Source organism: Siphateles boraxobius, unplaced genomic scaffold (genome assembly GCF_051911475.1).
Source record: "Siphateles boraxobius isolate OS27281-9 unplaced genomic scaffold, OSU_SipBor_1 130, whole genome shotgun sequence".
In the NCBI taxonomy this organism is placed as follows: Eukaryota; Metazoa; Chordata; class Actinopteri; order Cypriniformes; family Leuciscidae; genus Siphateles; species Siphateles boraxobius.
The window spans coordinates 4,553,422-4,568,727 of NW_027508734.1; the positions used below are offsets into that span (position 1 = coordinate 4,553,422).

The window sequence follows — 15,306 nt, forward strand, 5'->3', positions numbered from 1 at the left end:
CGAAATTAACCCGCTGATGTCAGTGAATACGGGCAGAGCATGGGCTCTTCCATGCCCTCTCGATCTCCGTGTGAAGATCAGGAAGGAATGGAAGGCTCACCTGAGCTGGTGGTGTATGGCCGGGGAGAAACCGATCGCCGAGCCTACCGCGAGCGGTCTCTCCTCTAGCGCGTCGCCATGGCAGCTACAGCCTGTTGGCGGCGCGCTCCACAACATCCACCAGACCTGCATACACGGGGCAGGGTGGCTGAGAGGGTTCAGGATCTACCTGATTATAAACCTCCTCAGCCATCTCCTGCTCGTCCTGAAGAGCAGCAACTGCAGGAAACCGTCGGTGAAAAATCCTCGTCATCGACCTGCAGTTCGCCCTCGTCAGCCGTCGAATCATCTGAGAGGTTTACAGCACTCTCAAGATGATCGACGAGCTCTATCTGGAAGCCCATGATGCAAGTCGCCGCTCTGCCTCGGCACGAGCGGGACCATGAGAACCAGACGTTGAACCCCCTTCACTCGAGAAGAGGGCCAGACGAGAGCGAGCGTTTTAAGAGAAAAACGCTCACAGTTCACACAGAGGATTCCCTCGAGAATCTCCCGTGCGCGCTCTTCTCCCAGGCAAGAAAAGCACACTCGTGTGCTGTACATTTAATTTTCTTACCGTTTCATTGAATAGCGTTTTCAAACAGACAGTCCCTGAAGACGATGAGCTGATTTGTCATGTTTGCAAGGCGCCCTTTTATACTTCCAGGTCGCACGTTAATCATTCACGCTAATGATTCACGGGCTGTCGCCGGTCAATATGATTGACGTGATTTGATAGTGATTTCAGACACCTGTCACGCCTGAGGCGTTCCCCATAGCGTCGTTGACGTATTGTTGAGTTCCCTTCGAAAGGGAACCGTAAATCAGGTTATTTATGTGTAAAAGTGTACTTTAAAAAGTGCAAAAGCCACACATTGAGTTTTACTAATATCAATATTTGCATTGTTTTTAATGATAATTGCTGATGGCAAGTTGACAAACATGATTATTGTTAAAAAAAATGATATCCAACATATTGTTTTAAAAATTTTTGTTAAAACAAATTTACACAGACATGTTGTTCAGATGTGAATATCTGAACTAAAAACAAACTAAAAACATCTAAAATATATAATTCATTTAATTTTTATTTAAAATTAATTATATATAAGGAATATAAGGATAAAGAATATAATATATATTATATATAATATATAAAAGAATAATATAAGGATAAATTGATTAAATAAATATAGAAAGACTGAAAACAATTGTGTGAACGTAGAGCCGCAGTAGATCGCGTTTGAAAAACAATTAAAACTTAGTAGACAAATGCTATAAAAAGAGAACGGAATGGAGGTAACGTTACCCAGCAAGCTAACAGGCTTGAGTAAAGGACAGGAGAAATTATGCATTAGTGCACAAGCATTTGCTGAAAACCACTGAGTACAGTGACTAAAAAACAATATTTTACTGCTGCTGTTATTAACTGCCTTTATATTTAGTGCTTCGCTTTGTAAAGACCGTTTTAATTTAACCTATTTCTGCGGTAGCGCTATTTTAATCCATCACTTACGTTGCGAGCGAACTGATTGCGCAACCTGATGCTCGAGACAAAATACAGACATCCCGGAAGTCCCGGGAGTCTCCCGCATATTGATTGCGGCTCCCTGATGCCCGCGAATTAGTTCAAACTCCCGAAATCTAGAGCGCGCAAGCAAGAGCTCGCATGCGAGACAGAAGAGACTGCTCCAAACCGTGTAGCGCGCGCTCGGCAGAGCGCCTGAGGGAGAGAGACCTTGTGTGTGTGCGTACCAGTAAACGCTCCCCGTGACGTAAGCAGACCAACTAATCTAATGACATTCGTTGACAACGATTTTCATAATCGATTATAATCGATTTTATCGATTAGTTGTTTCAGCCCTAATAGACTCAAAGTGCTAAATACCTGAATTATCCTTTAAGAACGGATCACTATATTTGTTTTCCTTAATTTTAATTAACCCTAACAGACTGTTTTGAAATGGGGTTGGATGTTGCTTTTAAAACTGTGTGTGTTTGGTTGGGTGACAGTGTAGGTTACAGCTTGACAAGAGTTTAGAGTGTGACAAAAGCACAATGTTGTGTTTTATTGCGAGTGTAAGTTACACAAATATAAGTAAACACTTGCAGTTTGAATGATAACCTCTATGAACAAAATGAGGGAGTATGTTTTTATGTTCCCACTGTTCGATCGCGCCCGCGCCTCTCTCTCTCTCTCTCTCTCTCTCTCTCTCTCTCTCTCTCTCTCTCTCTCTCTCTCTCTCTCTCTCACACACACAGTTCGATCGCGTCCGCGCCTCTCTCTCTCTCTCTCTCTCTCTCTCTCTCTCTCTCTCTCTCTCTCTCTCTCTCTCACACACACACACACACACACACACACACAGTTCGATCGCGTCCGCGCCTCTCTCTCTCTCTCTCTCTCTCTCTCTCTCTCTCTCTCTCTCACACACACACACACACACACACACAGTTCGATCGCGTCCGCGCCTCTCTCTCTCTCTCTCTCTCTGTCTCTCTCTCTCTCTCTCTCTCTCTCTCTCTCTCTCTCTCTCTCTCTCTCTCTCTCTCTCTCTCTCTCTCTCTCTCTCTCTCTCACACACACACACACACACACACACACACACTCCATCATTGCAATCTTGACATGAATTGTGACTGCATGCAGATAGATGAGAGAGAACGAGGAGTGTGGTGCTCAGGGCCTGAAATTAACACCTGACCATGCGCCAAATGCGGGTGAATTTTGCAATTGCCGGGTAAAACTGTCAATCTACCTGCCACATTGGCGGGTAGCCAATGAGAATTGAGTGATTCATTATTATTATTTTTTTTTCGTCTGTCCGATAACATGAACAATTTTCTTTCAAGCAGCTGATTTCTGTGAATGCATGTACAACTAAATGTATATATTAGTAGTTATTAGCCTACACCTTGTGTCAAAATGATTTATGACCCTATGATTGACAGGTGGGCGTGGCTTTCCTTTGATCTTCCCCCGCCCCTTCCGGTTCCTCCCCTTCCTGTCCCGCCCCTTGTCCCACCCCTTCCGGTTCCTCCCCTTCCTGTTACCTTTGACCTAGTTCCGCCCCTTCCTGTTACCTTTGACCTAGTTTCCGCCCCTTCCGGTTACACATTCTGTCAAAATGATGGATGGTTAGCTTTGACCTAGTTCCGCCCCTTGCGGTTACACTTTCTGTCAAAATGATGGATGGTTAGTTTTGACCTAGTTCCGCCCCTTGCGGTTACACTTTCTGTCAAAATGATGGATGTGTGACAGTTAGTTTAATCGTTTGAAGTTCATTTGATCAAGAAAAGGGAGGTATTGGCCTTTGATGTTAACATAAGCTTTGATGTTACAGTTACAAAGTGATATGACAGTTAGTTTGAGATGTATTGGCTTTGATGGTGACAGTTAGTTTGATTGCTTGAAGTTGGTGTTTTGGTCACCGCATCCCTGAGCTTTATCAAGGGGAGCTGTGAAAGTGATAAGAAAAAATGGTGAAAGTTTATCTGTTCTGTAAAAGAATATAAAATAAAACCTCACACAAAAGTTTAAATAAAATGGAGTCACACAAATATTCCAAACAGTTAAAAATGTATTAGAGAGTTGAAGAAAAAAACATACAGCTTATGTAAAACCTCACACAAAAAGTTTAAATAAAATGGAGTCACAAAAATATTCCAAACAGTTAAAAATGTATTAGAGAGTTGAAGAAAAAACATACAGCTTATGTAAAACCTCACACAAAAAGTTTAAATAAAATGGAGCCACAAAAGTATTGCAAACAATCCAATGTATGAATGATCTGACTCTGTCTCAAAAACATAGGGAGCACGCGCGTCTATGTGTGTGTGTGTGTGTGTGTGTGTGTGTGTGTGTGTGTGTGTGTGTGTGTGTGTGTCAAAGCAGGAATTTCCCCCCCTCCGCATTGCTGAGGACCTTGAAAGTTTATCTCACACAGAAGTTGAAAAAGCATTATGTTCATTTAAATGAAATGATTATAAAATTTACATTTAGTCATTCACAAATATTTGACACTGACTCAAGTTGAAAAACCATGCTGTTCAATTAAAAGTATATAAATTAAACAAAAATAAAATCATCTTACTGTTTCACCATGGTTGAAAAAAACCCACAAGTGTTTCCCCTGAAGTCTTTTTTCTCTGTCACACCAGCGTGTGGCTGGCCTGGTATCTGTTTTTGTGACACGTTCCTGAGCCCATTGAAAAGCATTGTGTTCCTTTAAAAGTGTATAAATTAAAATATATCATATATAAAATAAATAGTTTACTAATTTAACTAAAGTTGAAAAGCATGTTGTTCATTTAAAATCTTACTAAATTACTGAAGTTGAAAATCATGCCGTTCATTAAAAAAATCTTACTAAATTACTGAAGTTGAAAAGCATTCTGTTCATTTAAAATAAATAATTTACAAATGTACTGTACCAATTATGTTAGATTTAGATAAAAATAAAATCATCTTACATTTTCACCAGGGTTGAAGAAAAAAAAATCACACAGGCAGTGCCTGCCAGCATGGATAGTGTGCGTGACAAATAAGTGATATCATCGCTGTTTTCGAACCACCGGTAATAAATTACTTTTAATTCATAAGACTTATTTTCAGGAGTGACAGTTATCAAAAGGTCTGCCTAAATGCTGGGAATGTGAATTGGCCTTGAACCTGAACAGTTCCATTCATAGAGTACTGAAAGAATATAGTGGACACACAGCTCCGCCGTTTTCCCATAGTTTTCCACAGGCTCTTACTGTAAAAGGCTATAAAATAGCCAAGACACATGGTCGTGTGCCATACCCCATGTCTGGACCAAAAACTTTTGCACCCTCTCTTCTATGACCACCTCATCAAAAATGCAAAACAGTGAGTACTTTCTCAATAATTAATTTATGCTACGGTGCTGTTTATCTGTAATATGCAATGATGTTTAATCTGAAAAATTGTTTATACATAAGGAAAAGACGGTATAATTCATTAGTGGTGATACAGATATTAAAATGTATCTACTATATTAATTTATCAAAGTGGTTTAAAAATATGGAGCATTGTATTATGATATTGATGTGATACAGATATTAACATGTATCTACTATATTAATTTATCAAAGTATGATTTTTTTTTAAAAAATATGGAGCATTGTATTATGATATCGATGTGATACAGATATTAACACGTATCTACTATATTAATTTATCAAAGTATGATTTTTTTAAATATGGAGCATTGTATTATGATTATGTATTATGTTTTTTTTTTAAACCATATTACAAAAGTATCAGTTTAACACGACTGTTTTACAGCAATGTTTATCCATATCACAAAAGTATCAGTTTAACACGACTGTTTTACAGCAATGTTTATCCATATCACAAAAGTATCAGTTTAACATGACTGTTTTACAGCAATGTTTATTTTGCATTATGCTATGTTGTTTTAACTGTTGTATTTTTTATCCGATGTAACTAAAATCTGCAGCATTGTTTATTTAAGCTGCGGGGTTTCCATAAAGGACCTTCAAATAAATGTTTTGGATTTATTCAGTTTTAAATCTTATTTAGAGATTATTTTAGTCAGACATGCTTATATGTGAATAGGCCTATTTAATTCCTCTTCAGTTACTTACTTCTTAAATTTTGCTAGGTTACTTTTTAATTCTTCTTTTACTCTGTCTTTGATTTTAACTTTTAGCAATTTGCATGATAAAATTGTTTAAAATGTAAGCTATAAATATGAATGGCACAATGTGATAACCAAAATATATAAAAGTCAAGTCAAAGCTATTTATATAGGCTAGCACTTTTCATTGCCATTTAAAATAACATGGTCTTTCCTTTTCTCTCTAGAGACAGCAAACACTGCAGGACAATCAGGCACCCAAGTAACATGTTAGTATGGTTTATATTTTATTTTTAATGAGAAAACATTATAGAGTGCAACAGGCGGTATCTGGGAGTAAAAACATTTACTTTCTCCATACGGAAATTAATTTAAAAGACAGACCTACTGTGAGCTAAGAGGTTGTTAATACATGGTATTTGCTTCTGATCAAGCCTTCAGCTTATTTTTTTTTTGTAATTAATCATGTTTTACAGTTGAACTCCAGGTGAATACTACATTACCCATGAGCCATGATGCTGTAGTGAAAATTATGTCAAACATAGTTTTAAAAAAAAAAAGCAACACACTCCAAAATAGCTCTGCCCCCTCATGAAGCACTGCGAATGACATAATCTCCCTACCCTCTCAAAATACTGAAATGTTTGTATAAGCTATATATACGTATTTATATATAAATATATATATTTTTTAAAATCACTATGGGAAATAAGAATGAAAAAGGGGTGGGGGAGGCACTGTTGCACTCTATGTATAATGAACAATTGACAGATGAACTGACAGATATTTTATGTAAACAGGCAAAATCTCTTCATCTGATGGTGGCCATGTGTTTTCACCGATCATAACTGGTTTAACTCTTGGCTCCTTTGAGATCAACATGACTTCTGCCAAATCAAATGTACCGGCACATTGAAAGTGTAATAAAACAGTTTCGCCTATGTATTAAATTAATCTTAATTAACCAGTCCGAGTTAACTATTTGGGACCAATTTTAAGGAAGGTTACATTCTGGTCTAACAGTGTCATGTACAAATTTGCAATACAGAATTGTTTTGTGTTTTTGGTACTATTGGATCGAGTTTTGTAGAATTTATTTTATGTGCTGTCCTGCTCCTGGATTATTCAGACTCAGAATTGTAACTATTACTATAGCCTTTATCAGCCATTTATTTTACTGCAGACTTATCAACCTTATTTATTTACTGCAGATTTTATCAAAGCAACTAATTAACTCAATTCATGGCAGCAATAATTAAAGAAGAAAAAAAAAAATGAACAATTGACAGATGAACTGACAGATATTTTATGTAAACAGGCAAAATCTCTACATCTGATGATGGCCATGTGTTTTCGCCGATCATAACTGGTTCAAGCTCCTTTGAGATTAATATGACTTCTGCCAAATCAAATGTGCCAGCAAATTGTAAGTGTAATACACGAGAAACTATTAAAACAGTTTTTTTGCGTATGTAATGTATAAAATTAATCTTAATTAAGCTGTCCGAGTTAACTATTTGGGACTAATTTTAAGGAAAGTTACATTCTGATCTAACAGCATCATGTACAAATTTGAAATATTTTTGGTACTATTGGATCGAGTTTTGTAGAATAAACCCAGATTAATTTATTTTATGTGGTGTCATGCTCCTGGATTATTCAGACTCAGAATTGTAACTATAGCCTTTTATTTTACGGCACTTATTTATTTTACTACAGATTTGATCAAAGCCAAATACTGTCCAAAAGGGACGACTGGGAAAGAAGAGAAACAGGTCAATACAAGGTTAGATTCAATCTTTATATTCTTTCCCATTTTGCCTTCATTTTCCTTTTCCTGTTTTAATTTTTCAATTTTTATATTCTCAGATCATCAAGGGTTTCTGAAAGCAAACACCAGTGAGTTGGTCGAAAAAATGAAGAACATTGATTCAATCATTGACAATCTTGATTGCTCAATGAATCAGTTACAAATGTGCGAGCGAATCCGACATGAAGACGAGGGAACCGCTGGACTATGTGAATTGTGAAAGCATTTTCAACGACCTGGTCAACGCTTTGTTCAAGCATGAAGAATCTCTCATGAAGAAACTGCAATAACCACTGTTGTAGCCTATTGTTTGGCATTATGTACTTAAATAGTTTTTTTAAATAAAATGTTTTTAATAATTGATTGGTGATGGAGTTTTAATTTTTGTATTTAGAACCAAGTATATTGCACAAGTAAGAAGAAACCAAACTGGCCATATAATGATATATTGCACATAATAAACAATGGCAAAATTTGTATTCCTTAAAAAACAGGCAATGTTTGAGAACCCTAATATTGGTGTAATCTCTGCGAGGTCTCAACCACAAACGCAAAACTTTGTGGTGGGTGATACGGGCATAGCTTTACTAAAGGAAAATATTATGGAAGTAATTTTCAAACTATATTTTATTTATTAATATTAGGCTTTCGTGCTGATTTAAAGTTTTTTATTTGTTATTAACTAATACTTTTTTTTTTTTTTTTTTTTTACATCCACCACAAATTTTTTTTCAAAAATTGTTCTATGACCCCAAATAAACAGATAATGGAATCTTCACAAGCTACAGTTAGATATTATTCTGCTTAGTATGTGTGTAAATAGTTGTGCTTAAATGTTTCGATGTATTTTTACACGCCAACATATTCTGTCACACCGTAGTGATGTAAAGTTCCACACTCTTGTAAAGACTATGGTCTAACTTTAAAACATAATCTTTATACATGAATTCAAAAGACCAAATCACTAAGAAAAGTACCGTTTAAAATAATAAATACACAAAAGTTCACAAATGATGGTTTTATTACCATTACTATTCAGATAGCAGACGACACTGGTTCACATTTTGAATGTGTGTCTGTTTTAGGTGAAGACTTTTCTTTGAGAGCCGTCGACATTCATTGTTTATAGGAATAAATGACCATTGATAATTTAAGTGTTTGTACTCTGAAGTATTTCTGTTTGAGAATGTTTGACTAAATTGCAACTTTCCCTCTATCTACGATGTGGAATCACACAAAGTATTAACGCAAAAAGTATGTGCATGCTGTTTTACACGTTACAACAGAATCACATATGACTATTGCACTGAGAGAGGCGTATTCATTAAGACTGTTAAACAAATCGGTTTAAACCTGCAGATAACATTGCACAAAGTAAATTCTAGTGATCAACTTTCTAAAAAGTAAATACAACATGAGCCATACAGAAAAGCCACTTGTGATCAGTTTTGTATGTTTGTAATTGACATCATGTTTCTTTTTGTACAGTTTGCAAAAACTATAGTCTCCGAGCGTGGTCAAACATATAGGAATTTATGAAAAACATGAACAGATATTTCTACATGAGATATTTATTTTAGAACATCTTTCAGCTATGTCTACGAAACATCGACATGAAAGATGAGTATTGCTGTTTTTCTGTTACCTATAAAACTATTATACTTCAAACTCGTCTAGCTATTGCCCATTTCACAGCACAGTCGGTTATTTTTTCTACGTGGCTAAACAACGGTTAAGCTAATGAATTACCGTTGAAAGGCGGGATGATTCATTTTTTATTCCGTCTACACCGATACTTTGACACAGGAGTTTTAGTCAGGGGGTCTTTTAGGCCTGATCCAGAAAACAGACATTGTGTTTTATGTCTTAATAATCGTTCTTCTTTTTATGAAAAGTAAGCAGTTTTTGGCCTCATCATCAAAAATGTTTAAACATATTGTAAATATCAATTGTTATATAAATTATATGTGAAACACGCTCAGTCGCATTAGAGTCGGATTCTTGTTTATATTGAAGTTTGTTATTGAACCGCTAGTGTTCTTAAATTCTTTACCACGGTTTCATTTTTAACAACACAATCGTAACACTTTTCGTATTTTGTACGATGTTTTCTTTACACTCTCACCCCATGGATATCGGTTTCCTACAGTTAGCTGTAATGTTGGTGAACTCTAGGCCTTCTCTTTTTCATATACGACAGTATTTGCATGAATTGGCTTGATTTAATAAAATGATGGTTTAAACCACATTATATTATTATACCATTTTTAAATTGCGCTTAAATGTATATTTTATATTTTAACCCTTTATGCAAATATAGAATAGGCCTACCGCACAAGGATCTCTGAAATATTTTTTTCGTGTAAAACATCTATGTAGATCTATGTTTTTAAAAATACAAAGACATCTTTCTACCAGCGACCCTCAAAATCTGGGCATACAACAAAACACAGTGCATCCGTGTAGCTACGATGATTGATCAGAAAATTACTTTTGTAGCTTTGTTTGAAGAAACACTTTAATCAGCTGGTGCTTGATAACTATTAAACAACCCTCAATTCGGTAATGATGCGATATTGATATCGCGTTTTAATTTCAACTCAATGCGCTAAAGGTCTATAACTGAACTTTAACGTCTTAATATTTGGTAAAAGTTAACTTAAAGCCTTACTTTCTAAACGCTTTTTACGGAACTTGTTGCGAACATTCACTCAGCCATATGTTTAAAAAATATATATATTGGTGTAATTAATAGAATTCTCTCTGGCGGTATATGCATAACTTCTCCATGACTTATGATTCAATGAGGCTTTAATCCTACGTAACAGTTTACGATGTCATGACGATGACACCCCTATACAACTCCTCCTACGGGCGGGTGAGCACTATCAGTTGTCCTGATAAACTCTACACAGAGCCCATCCTCAGTTATCGCACGCAAGCCGGTTTCTCCTAACTGTTTGTGTGTGTGTGTGGTGGTAACGCTGCTAAACCTGGTTTCGACGCTACAGACGGTTGCTTCAAATGGATTCAAAATCGTAAAAACGCTGACTGTTGGGTCTACTGCTACATCTCATTAATCAGAAGTTGAAGGAACATTTGGAAGGAACCGTGGTAAACATTTGGTTGGCCTGCTAAAGCTTGCTTCGACATTCCTGTTTGTTTGAACCTACCGCAAACTAGTCTTCTACGACTCATCATAGCATTTGTCCTAAACAGGTGCGGGTTAAAATCACAGCCTGAGACTATTCAAGGAACACTCGGGGCTATTCTGCGCGAATTAAAAGACGAGCCATTCATCGGTACTAAACTACAAGAAATCAGAGACGAGCTTTTGGACAAATCCAGCAAGGAGATCGTCTCCGACGTCGTCGACCTCTGGCGAGGTTTCTCAATCGTGAATGGAGAGGGACCAAACCCCCACCAGCATGGCTGCTGCCTTTAGCCGAAAGAGTTACATGGAATTCATGTTTAAAGGACATTACAGAACCCAGCTGATTTCATTAATGGAAAGAGTCATCGAGTATTCAAGTGAATCGGATGATGATGATGATGATGATGATGACGACGTTAATGTTGAAACCAAGCGTGTAAGAAATCTCAAGAAACATATGAGATTGATAAGAGGTACGCCTGATTCTTGGGGTGAATTATCAAACATATGTGTCAACGGTATTGAGCCGCCGTCTGTATTTGTAAAAGATGCTCTGGTTATGATGCTTGAATGCAGCTGTGAGTTAGAAATCCCCGATGTACTCTGTATGTGTACGTATGTGGCCGATGTATGTAAGCTAATGATACCAAAACTAAAAGACAATGACGAGGATGACACGTCCAGAGTTATCGAAATGTTTGTCAATTACATCATAGATTGTAACATGATGGATTGCAGAAATTTCATCTACTGGTTAGACTATCAATGATGTTATTGTTACCCCTTTTTTCACTAGCCTCTAATGTCATTATATCATTTAGAGTTTTGTACGACCATTATTTATTTTATTAATTCTTTTATTATATTACTTATAACATGTAGTCATTATCTATCCTGTTTTTACTGATTGTAATATTAGATGTGTCATTTTAATAAAAAGGTTGAACCACTATGCATGTGTGTGTGTGTGTTATTTCTTTTACAGAGGTCGAAACGAGAACATGTCGGAGCTTTTGAAAAAGCTTATTATAGACCGTCTAACCCTGAGTCTTTAGGCGGTTAAAAACGTTTAAAAGACGCAGTCTTAAAGGATAATGGAGTTCGACTAAGTGATAAGAGGTTTCGGATCGGTTGTCTTCAGGAATTCTATTAATTACACCAATATATATATTTTTTAAACATATGGCTGAGTGAATGTTCGCAACAAGTTCCGTAAAAAGCGTTTAGAAAGTAAGGCTTTAAGTTAACTTTTACCAAATATTAAGACGTTAAAGTTCAGTTATAGACCTTTAGCGCATTGAGTTGAAATTAAAACGCGATATCAATATCGCATCATTACCGAATTGAGGGTTGTTTAATAGTTATCAAGCACCAGCTGATTAAAGTGTTTCTTCAAACAAAGCGACAAAAGTAATTTTCTGATCAATCATCGTAGCTACACGGATGCACTGTGTTTTGTTGTATGCCCAGATTTTGAGGGTCGCTGGTAGAAAGATGTCTTTGTATTTTTAAAAACATAGATCTACATAGATGTTTTACACGAAAAAAATATTTCAGAGATCCTTGTGCGGTAGGCCTATTCTATATTTGCATAAAGGGTTAAAATATAAAATATACATTTAAGCGCAATTTAAAAATGGTATAATAATATAATGTGGTTTAAACCATCATTTTATTAAATCAAGCCAATTCATGCAAATACTGTCGTATATGAAAAAGAGAAGGCCTAGAGTTCACCAACATTACAGCTAACTGTAGGAAACCGATATCCATGGGGTGAGAGTGTAAAGAAAACATCGTACAAAATACGAAAAGTGTTACGATTGTGTTGTTAAAAATGAAACCGTGGTAAAGAATTTAAGAACACTAGCGGTTCAATAACAAACTTCAATATAAACAAGAATCCGACTCTAATGCGACTGAGCGTGTTTCACATATAATTTATATAACAATTGATATTTACAATATGTTTAAACATTTTTGATGATGAGGCCAAAAACTGCTTACTTTTCATAAAAAGAAGAACGATTATTAAGACATAAAACACAATGTCTGTTTTCTGGATCAGGCCTAAAAGACCCCCTGACTAAAACTCTTGTGTCAAAGTATCGGTGTAGACGGAATAAAAAATGAATCATCCCGCCTTTCAACGGTAATTCATTAGCTTAACCGTTGTTTAGCCACGTAGAAAAAATAACCGACTGTGCTGTGAAATGGGCAATAGCTAGACGAGTTTGAAGTATAATAGTTTTATAGGTAACAGAAAAACAGCAATACTCATCTTTCATGTCGATGTTTCGTAGACATAGCTGAAAGATGTTCTAAAATAAATATCTCATGTAGAAATATCTGTTCATGTTTTTCATAAATTCCTATATGTTTGACCACGCTCGGAGACTATAGTTTTTGCAAACTGTACAAAAAGAAACATGATGTCAATTACAAACATACAAAACTGATCACAAGTGGCTTTTCTGTATGGCTCATGTTGTATTTGCTTTTTAGAAAGTTGATCACTAGAATTTACTTTGTGCAATGTTATCTGCAGGTTTAAACCGATTTGTTTAACAGTCTTAATGAATACGCCTCTCTCAGTGCAATAGTCATATGTGATTCTGTTGTAACGTGTAAAACAGCATGCACATACTTTTTGCGTTAATACTTTGTGTGATTCCACATCGTAGATAGAGGGAAAGTTGCAATTTAGTCAAACATTCTCAAACAGAAATACTTCAGAGTACAAACACTTAAATTATCAATGGTCATTTATTCCTATAAACAATGAATGTCGACGGCTCTCAAAGAAAAGTCTTCACCTAAAACAGACACACATTCAAAATGTGAACCAGTGTCGTCTGCTATCTGAATAGTAATAGTAATAAAACCATCATTTGTGAACTTTTGTGTATTTATTATTTTAAACGGTACTTTTCTTAGTGATTTGGTCTTTTGAATTCATGTATAAAGATTATGTTTTAAAGTTAGACCATAGTCTTTACAAGAGTGTGGAACTTTACATCACTACGGTGTGACAGAATATGTTGGCGTGTAAAAATACATCGAAACATTTAAGCACAACTATTTACACACATACTAAGCAGAATAATATCTAACTGTAGCTTGTGAAGATTCCATTATCTGTTTATTTGGGGTCAGAGAACAATTTTTGAAAAAAAATTTGTGGTGGATGTAAAAAAAAAAAAAAAAGGTATTAGTTAATAACAAATAAAAAACTTTAAATCAGCACGAAAGCCTAATATTAATAAATAAAATATGGTTTAATTCAAGTTTGATAATGACTTCCATAATATTTTCTTTTAGTAAAAAGCTATGCATGGATCAGCATGAGGGTGACAAAATACAGCCAAAGATTTAAGCACTACTATTTACACACATACTATGCAGGAGAATATTTGTGGCTTGTGAGCATTACATTATCTAATTATTTGGGATCAGAGATCAATTTTTGAACAAAATTTTGAGCTGGATATTGAATTGTTAGATAAAAATAAAGGTATTAATTAATAACAAATACTTTAAATCAACATGAAACCATAATAGTAATAAAATATAAATGTAATATAATTACGGTTTGAAAATTACTTCCATAATATTTTCCCAACACAAAGTTTTGCGTTTGTGGGTGAGACCTCGCAAAGATTACACTTTCTCGAACATTGCATGTTTGCACTATGCCTGAAACTTAGTAATCGACATGCATTTCTGTAGGTTTGTCAAAAGAAAAATCATCTGGTTTAGTTGCATTTTAAAACTCTACTTTTCTTAAAAACATTGTGTCAGACGTAATTGGTAGCATGATTATCTTGTTTCATCGTGTATTAAGTACATATTTTCAGGCTGATATTTGTAGAAATCAGTAAAGTAAATTTATAAAACAAAAAGAATCAGCTAATGGCCTTGTGTCAGAACACAACACGTATGCATGATTTTAACTTTTTAACTTTTTAGGTACGCTGGAACCTAGTGTCATTTAGCTTAATCTTTGGTTTTTAATCTTTTGGTTTGAAGTTATGACTTATGAAGATCTCTCATGCGTAGATTCACTCGGTTAAAAAATTGAGTTTCGTAATTTACACATCTGAAATTAAACTTATGGTAGTTTTTTTATAAAGTATTGTATTAGCTAAAATCAATGTCTTTATTCATAAATATTTTCTCGTTGGTGTAAAATTACCTTTGCCAACGAACTGACTTATCCTCGTAAGCAAAGAATTTCTTATCTTTATTTACATGGTACGGGTAAGTCCATGGAGGCCTCCATGTCGTTCCGCCATCTTGAAAAACTATAATAGCAGAGAGGGACAAAAAGCACTAGCCTAGCTCAACTAGCCAACCTTTTCGTTCAGAGCCGGCTGACTGAAACCACTGAAGCGGTCAGTGAGAGGCGCTTGAAAGATTGCACGGCACTTCATAATGCAATCCTCGTAGCCATGATAAAGCTTAAAAATTTAATCTAAAAGGAAACGCGACCGGCAAATTTAAAACGAGGGTAAATATGGGGGTGGCTTTTCCCAGGTGGATAGAGCTAATGAAGGAGAAAAGACTTTGAAAGGGACACCGAAGTCTTGCTTTCTCCTCGACAGTTAAGTCAGTGTTATGGTCTAAATTACAAGCTTTTTCAT

General features: G+C 35.7%; 1 protein-coding gene and 1 long non-coding RNA gene across 2 annotated transcripts in view; one reads left to right on the forward strand and one right to left on the reverse strand.

Moving 5' to 3' along the window:
• The window catches only part of LOC143736438 (basement membrane-specific heparan sulfate proteoglycan core protein-like), a 386,240-nt gene that overhangs the window by 179,664 nt on the left and 191,270 nt on the right, over positions 1–15,306 (forward strand). The window lies entirely within an intron of this gene.
• On the reverse strand, positions 186–603 carry LOC143736500 (uncharacterized). Its single transcript, XR_013203460.1, has 2 exons — positions 357–603; positions 186–318 (listed from the first exon to the last, which is right to left on the reverse strand). It is a non-coding gene; the product is annotated as an uncharacterized LOC143736500 (long non-coding RNA).